This window comes from Coptis chinensis, chromosome 9 (genome assembly GCF_015680905.1).
Source record: "Coptis chinensis isolate HL-2020 chromosome 9, ASM1568090v1, whole genome shotgun sequence".
In the NCBI taxonomy this organism is placed as follows: Eukaryota; Viridiplantae; Streptophyta; class Magnoliopsida; order Ranunculales; family Ranunculaceae; genus Coptis; species Coptis chinensis.
The window spans coordinates 44,641,320-44,650,043 of record NC_141464.1 but is presented as its reverse complement, the minus strand read 5'-3'; the positions used below and the strand labels follow the sequence as shown (position 1 = coordinate 44,650,043).

The window sequence follows — 8,724 nt, the reverse complement described above, 5'->3', positions numbered from 1 at the left end:
TAGTTGTAACTCTTGGAGTAATGGTAACTTCAATATTAATCCAGCGGCAATTTCTCTCAGTTTTGTATGTTGGATATCAAGGCGTTTGAGATTAACAAAGGCTTCCATCCCCTGTGGCAATAATGCAGATCGTCTGACTTCGTTATCTGCACCTTACAAATCTAGATCGAGTTCCTTTGACCGTGCTTAGCATATTGGTCCTGATAATGGGTTTCATTGGTAGCTTGCGGACCACGTTTCCAGTTTGGACATGCTTCATAGCATACCTTCTTTATCAATTCTCTTTGATGTTTGTCTATGTTCTTGATTACGTTTTTGGTTGGTCTTAAGAACTTTGAAATTGTCTATTAGAGTCAATTACTGTCAAATATTTCCTTTCTTTCTTAATAGCAATTGGAATGTGTGATATAGGCTATACATTCTCATTTCCATTTCAGTTGGTGACTTGGTGTAACTAAGATCATAACGTCAAATAAAGACACCAACAAAGGGCTTCATATACACTACCTTTAGGAGAAACATTTGCAACTGGCTCTGGTCATGATTAACTTTTCGTCAGGGTGGTGTGTCAGGATTGGAAATACACTCTTGAGTGTCAAGTACATAATCAATAGCATAAATATAGCATGCCTTTTAGTTTGTAGGGAGGAAAGAGAACAGGGATCTAAAAGGGTGTTTGCACTTATGGGTGTTTGGACCTATGGGTTAGTACAGTAGTGGAAAGCAAATTGTACAGATGGAGTCGAGTGGACGTTTCTTGTTTCAATGCCTCTTTTTTTAGAATCTGGGCTTGCCCTTCATGGAACAAAAACAGAATAGGCCAACTGGGACTCAAACAATCTCTTCAATCTGAACTCATACTGTCAAATGAGGAGACCAGAGGAGTTAGGCTCGACAACTGAAACTTACTGCCTAATATAGTTAGGCGCTGCCATTAGAAGTTCTTGCACAACGAGACCATTTCAGTAGAAGCTCTTGCTAAAGAGGAAGGCTCTGTGTAAGCATGAGGATTTGAGAAAGCTTGTGCCTTGGCACCTCTAGGCTATAAGTTAGGGAGGGCGACTACAAATTTACACTGAAGGCAGTCCCAAAAAAAATAATGAAGAGGATAAAAAATTTCATCAATCAGGACTCAAGACTGTCAGAGCAGCTTTCAAAATGAACAAAATCAATAAAAATAGTTGGAACAAATTTGAAATATTTAGAATGAACTAAAATACTGCTTCATCCAACAAAAAACTATCTAATAACCAAATATAGTCATAAAGTTTGATTCCAATTGAGTTGCTACCATCACTGTAATTAATAGTGCACAATTAACCAAAGTGAAAAAAGAACTTTAAAACACATACTGCTAGGGCCCTCATCACTTGAGAACTAATTCGAGTTCTTGCTCAGAGATTGATAAAGGCAAAAGAACCTATACCTACTAATTTTTGCAGACCTTTCTAATGTCTTTTACATTGTTTGTAATGAAGTCCGTTGACATGTTCCAATCCATCTCCAGACTTCAGTCCTATAACCACATATTCTTTGGTCAAACTTTGATTAAAACTAAAATTCACAATAGATGGAAGTGTAACAGTCTTTTGACCATAACTAAAGTGTCTTACCCGGTAAAGTTTGCGGATTCTCTTAGATGCGAAAGTCGTGTCTGAAGGTTGTATGGTTTCGCACGTGATTGGCGGAGGTCTATAATGTATCCAAATATTGAGGGCAGCTGCTAGTGGGTATTTACTAAAAGAAAAAATAAGTACGGTAAAGACTTTTACAATCTGTCAGTCAGGTAGAGAGTTTGAAACATGCTTATAAGGTTATTATTATGTCGTTCATAATTACGCAGTCCCTATTATTCAAAGAGAAATAAATCAAGAAAATATGAACATGTACACCTATTCCATAGTCCACATAGCGTGACACGTACAGTTTTCCCATAATGTTATTTGAGATGGTTGCATGTGCATAATGACTTCTATGTCAGTGTATTCTCGTCGAGTGGGCTCTGGAAAAAATGATCGAGTAGGCAGAAAACCATGGTAGATTAAAGCATGAATAAGTTTGAAGTTGTTATTCTAAAATGGAAGGCCTGCCATATAATAAATTGATAATAAGATGCAATCAAAGGTAATAGGTAATAACAACATAAAAAGTATATTGCAATTGCATTATCAACCCAGTTTTAAATACAATGTTATTCCATTAACTATACAATCCACCATCTGTCATTACAACTCCTCAATTAATATTTTTGGCAAAAAACTCACTTCAGTCATTGTGTCATGAATCCTTTTCACTTTGCAATCTCTGTCATGTTCAACATACCATAGACTTGTGCTCATCAACTAAGAACTATCCAGTGTATCACGAAGTCATCAGATATTAGCAACATATGACGAAGATAATAATATTTACTACATAATAAGCACTAAATGCAAATATCAGGTGAAAAATTAAGCCTTGTTGCTACATCAGTTGGTGGGGACCTAGTATGAAGCTCTTCAGGTTTTTTCTGCATTGCTTCTTTAAGATGGAGGGCTTTGAGCTGTTCTGATGGTACATGTGCTTCTTCATTCCCATATGTTTTGTTCTACGAAGAATTACACCTTGTGATAACATCACTTGATGGTAACTGAGCATCAAGTTCTTCCCGAATTTCTGAGTTGCTTCTTCATGATAGAGCGTGTTCAGCTCTTGAGAAAGTACAGGCGTCGCTTTAGTTTAAACTGTTTCATTCTGTAGATATGCAAGGGATTTTAATAGAAATTCATACATATTCTTAGCTCTAGATTCAAAATTTATTTTCTTACTTTGCTTGGAATCTCGGAGTGTTCAGAAGCTTCATTTGAAGAAATAGCTTTATGAGGAATGCTTGTTGGTGGAGATTGATCATAAATCCCCTTCACAATTTGATTTGGTGTTTCTGAAAGATGGAGTCTTATGCTCTTGCAATGCTTTTGCTGTACCACCGAGGAACTTTTCTTCTTCTGGCAGGTCAACTGCTGTTAGAATCCATTCTCTTCCATCTACTGTTTTCTAAAGAGATGCAGGGTATGTTAGAGAAATAAAGAAATGCACTTCAGTATAGCTTATCAGCAAAATACAAATGTACTGCTCTTCTGTTTTCAGGCCCGGATTCTTGATCCTTTTAGTGATTAATATCAGTTGACATCATATCCTTTTTAAACTGAAAGCGAATAAGAACTAAGCTAAACATCTGCTGAAGTCAGTGGACATCTACAATGAGTAAGCACCCACTGGAGCTTAATCGGGCTGTTCTACGGCGAACCAAGGAGAGCCACTATCTGACCAACCTGGAACAAAAATCTTCGGTTACTTGGAGATCAACTTCAGTGACATCCATATTTGATCCTTTTTTAAACATTGTGTTTCAGAGTTGTTTTTTCTTTGAAATTTCTCTTAAATATCTCTTCTCTATCATTTCTTTTAACCGAATTTGCTTTTCTTATTTTGCAAAACCAGATGGCTAAGGTTTTGCACCTTAAGCAAAACAGTTGTTCTATGATATACCTAATGGGCTATATATGCTCGTACATCATAACTCTTGCACAACAAACTTATCAAACAAATCATGAACCAAAGCAACACACCTTGGAAAATACATAATCAAAAATTAAAAAAAAAAAAAAAAAAAAAAAAAAAAAAAGAACATAAATCCCTAGTTTACCTCTGTCGTGCCCTTGCCCTCGTCTCACCAGGTTTATTTCTGTTCTCCATTGCAAACACAACTGTCAGGTCCTGGCCATGAAGAACTTGTCCATCCATTTGATATTTCACTTCTGAAGCATCATCAGGATCCACATATTGTACAAAACCAAAGCCACATGGCTCCTTGCCACAAAGTATAATTTAGCAACAATAAGAAGTTTGCATAACCACACACATTACTGAATCAACAATACATATGAGCACCAAGTAACTTTTCACGCTAAGTTCACCAGAATAAGCTTGGAATATGGGAGGGTCCAGAGATGCACAGTCAAGCTATTGGTATTTTATTATAAGGTCAAAAGTAAAAGCGGTCATCCAATCATGACCTTGCAAATGCAAAGGTTTAAAGATAACTTCAAGTTCTTCATGACATGAACATCTTCATAACCCTTCTTCTCATCTTCACATAATTAACATCATCACCAACAAAACTCTCACTACTCACATTTCGTCTTGAACTTTATTTTCACCCAATCTAAAGATTTTTAAAAATGCATCCAAGTAATAACACAAAAACAAGACTCCATTAAATAAAAATTGTTATGTGAAACCCCAACAACCAAAAATAACAATGTATGTGGGTCCAATGTTCCCTTGGCATATGCGGAACACTTATTACATATTTACCTACAAAACCGGGATGTGTTGATAAATGTAAAATGAATAGCCTAATAAAAAAAAGTAAACTATAACTATTTTGATTGCTATCTTGTTTATCAAAGAATTCTACTCTCAATCCTATGAGATATAGTGGAGTAGATAAGTTCCCAAGTGCTCTAGCATGGATGTTTTCTAATCTAACTATAACTTTTTAAGTCTATGAGGGTTTTACGAAGGAATTATACTATGATGCAACTACCCACAAGATGCAACTAGTCTTAATAATTATGGGAATGCTACGTTGATTCTATGATAAGGAATTTGGCACCTTAACTCAACTTAATCCATCCACGAATCCATCGTCATAATCCATAATCGATGAATCGCTTCCAGAACAATTGGTTATTCCTAATCCCTAATTATACATGGCATTTCTACCAATTCATAACTAGCATGTGAACAATTAAACCCATTCTCATGGTGAACTAATCATTTCTAGAGTGGAATAGAAAATACGACCTTCAAAAGTTCACAACCCCCCTCTAATGGAGGTTTAGCCTTGAATCATTCCGAATCATTTCCATTGAGATTAAAACTAAAAGTTTACTTAACTAACAATAATGAAATCTAATTTAATGACCAAATTGAAATAAGGACATGAATTGAAATTATATCTAGAATTGGAAATGACAAAAATCGAAATTGATAACAAATACTACTTTATTGATCTAATCCATGAAGAACAAGATTTAAGGTTTAATCTAATAAAGGATTTGAAACTAATTAAATAAAACAATTAAATCTAGATCTAGAAGCTATTTTAATGGCTACTTTCTATTCTAAGCTATCTACCCTAATTCTCTACTTCTTAATCTACCATTAACAAAGACTTAAGCTTTTGTTCTTATACATTCAGATCCAAAATTCGTGCATGGGCTTGGAGCCAAGGTTTGGGCGAGAATCGGGCCCAAAACCCATTCTTGAAAAAGGCCTCTTCAGCTGCAGTTGACTTCCACAGACTTTTCGTCCACTTCTGCTCCTCTGATTGGGTCAAGGCTTGGACCATTACAAAGCTCTTTCCGAGCCGGTCGTTTTGACATAAGGTATGCCCAATTCGAGGTCCGAAAAGATGTTTTGCTCCTCAGATCTCATTAAAGTGGTACATTTCTCGCACCTTTCTTACTTATTATTCACATAATTGGTCTAACAAGATGATTATTAAGGGTTAAAACTACAGTTTTGGGCTCTTATCATGTGTGCATTCCATAGCCTTCAAAGTCTCTTGGCGAGTCATAATCAAAGTTCTTGGATATGTTTATACCCCTTTATTGAGTCCTTTGCTAAAGGACCGAGCCCCTAAGAGCTTGAAGTTGCAATTGGAAAGGCTGAATGTTGTTCCAGACATTACCTTTCCATCTCATAAGACCGTGTGTCATTGCTCTGTCATTGAAAATACATCCCCTTTACCAAAAGCCGGTGTCAAGTAATCTGATAATGACATCTTTACCATATGAAGCTGCAGGCCATAAACCAGGACTGTGTTTTACAGTGTCCGTATCCATCCTCTGCGACACCATTGACTCTATTGGCCTCTTCAGAGTCACAATTGATTGTTAATGTAACAAAAGTCAGACGTGATGACTTGTATATCTTCAACAAACTGCGCAAGTTTAAAAGAAAGAGGTAAGCACGTGATAATATCAGGAAAACTGGTAAGATGATGGGGCAATAGAACTATACTCACTTGAATTTCAAAAGAGGTTCGTCGACAGATCGAAGGGAAAATGCATAAATGAAATCCAAAAACAAAATAGACTTGTACAGATTTAAATTCTTAAATCCTAATCTTATATACTGCCGAACCCGACAATTCTTCATCCGTATACTCTTGCTGATACCTATTTCCAACTCCCCCTCCTTGTCCATTTCTCTCATTACCATTCCCTATTGTCTCCCTCTACGAGCTAAAATATGAATAAACAACGTCACTAAAATAATGTGGCTTTTTCGATATTGAATTCATATTCTTCTTAGCTAAACCATTAGTAGTTATACGTAGTGTATCATTCTGCGGCGAAGAATCCAAAGAATACCGACCACCATAAACTTCCTCCTCTGAGTCTGTAGTCTCATCTACATCACTCCCAAACTCACTATCATCTAAATCCTCAGGTACAACACGAGTTATAGGAATAAACTCCGGGGGCAAATGCCCACTTCTAAACTTTGCAGGGGGTGGTAAATTTGAAGTTGCTATTCTAAAATGGAAGACCTGCCATATAATAAATTGGTAATTATATGCAATCAAAGGTAATAGGTAATAACAACATAAAAAGTATATTACAATTGTATTATCAACCAAGTTTTAAATCTAAGGTTATTCCATTAACTATACAATCCACCATCTATCATTACTACTCCTCAATTAATATTTTTGGCAAAAAACTCACTTCAGTCATCATGCCATGAATCCTTTTCACTTTGCAATCTCTGTCACGTTCAATATACCATAGACTTGTGCTCATCAGCTTACAACTATACAGTGTATCACAAAGTCGTCAGATATTAGCGACATTTGACGAAGATAATAATATTTACTACATAATAAGCAATAAATGCAAATATCATTTTGCATAGATATGGTACAATTTATAGTAGAAATCAAATGCTGAAAATAAATTTATGTAACATACTCTATCAACATTTTTATAAACTACAAATTTTTTCCAAAAATGAATATTATTATTATTTGAAAAGCCTATATATTTCGTAGTACGCTGGACTCAACTAAGAGTATGTTCATAAGGTGATATATATGTTGTCAATACATAGCATGATGACATTTTGTTTTTCCATAACATTCAAAATCTGTTGAAATTTTAAAGGTCATGTGTGCCGTAGTGGAAGAGTGTAAAGGAGGTAAAAGAAACTTGCAAAGATGTGCATATAATAATGCTTTATACACCTAAAAAATTTTCTGTGTTTTTATCAATTCAAGTAGAATCTTGTTTCGTCCACAGTTCACGTTGTTAAGTCATGTTGAAGGTGATTGCACTAATTGCTATACTTCCCTTTTTGTAAGGGTGTGTCTTGATGTTAGCAGTATTAAACTTGTGCATGAATCATTCAATGGCGGCAACTTTGATATCGAAATGGTTACTTAGGGATTGGGGTTTGGGCCTACTTGGAGGGCATTTGCATTTTTCCTTTCTCAGATCTGTTGAGTTTCGAGGGAAAAAACCCAAAATTTTCCACAATGGAAGTGTCACCGGTGAATGTTCTCGTGTTGTGTTGTCGCCATTTGGCGGTGTGTATCCCTACCAAGACGACCTTCTTTGCATGAATAACTCAAGCAGTGTGTATGCCTGGAGTTGTTGGGGATGCTTGGGCCGACGGTATGAGCGCCATCCTAAAATTTAGTAGTCCTTTAAGTTTATGTATGTCAGATGGAACACTTCTATGGACATGACTGATACATTCCTAAATCAGTTGTTAGTGGTCACTTGCCCGTCAAACTAACTAAGTCAACAGCTGTGACATCTCTTAAGCTGACTCGACAGTTGTGATCTCTGTTGGTGACCACTGATTAAATAGGTCCTAAATGATTCATAAGATGTCCATGTGAATTTATAGTGAGAACAGAAAAATTGCTTTGCCCTTCAAAAATGCAATATACTGCAAGTTGACTTACGTTCTCAGTTTAGGGATGTAGCCTTTCGAACATACTTCGCTGCTTCATAAGGTTCATAATTTGACATTGGTGGATCACCTTCAAGCATCTACAAAGAGGTTTAGGAAGCCATAAAATTAACGGAAAACCTATGCTGCTTTTTCCCAGAAGGCAAACTAAATGTGGAAAACATCAACCTTCTTGTCATACTTTTGATGTTTGAAGACCTCAGAAGCCATGAAAAAGAAATATGATAAGATTTCAAACATGCAAAAAAAAACTATTTCCTTCACGAGAATGTTATAGATATTACTCACAGCTTCCAGTTTCTCCAGTCAGTTTGTAGACATCATCACAATTTTGAACCCTGATGAGCTTCCTTAATCCAAGTCAAAGCAGAAATAAACGTTCAAAACAAAGCAAAATAAAATATGATTGTTGAAAACACCTCTTGCATTATATATAAGATAAAATAAATATTTAGTAAACTAAACGAAACCATATCTATGATTTACAATCAATCATTCATTCAGGGTAAGGTCAAGAATGGAAAGACAAACCTTTTCTTTTTTCTCCAATTAGGATAATCCTAAAGTGGTGAATAAAAGACAAAAAGAGGGATAATGGTGAAGTCTTATATAACCATAGAACCGAAGAAAATAAAAGTTTTAAATTGTAACTTTTTCGATTAAACGGTAAATAATTTGGTAAGTACAATGACCAAT

At 35.7% G+C, this 8,724-nt stretch overlaps 1 long non-coding RNA gene across 1 annotated transcript; it reads right to left on the bottom strand.

Moving 5' to 3' along the window:
• Positions 1-5,846: 5,846 nt before the first annotated feature.
• On the bottom strand, positions 5,847-8,410 carry LOC147476209 (uncharacterized). Its single transcript, XR_015207297.1, has 3 exons — positions 8,021-8,410; positions 6,780-6,864; positions 5,847-5,989 (listed from the first exon to the last, which is right to left on the bottom strand). It is a non-coding gene; the product is annotated as an uncharacterized LOC147476209 (long non-coding RNA).
• Between the last annotated feature and the right edge of the window lie 314 nt (positions 8,411-8,724).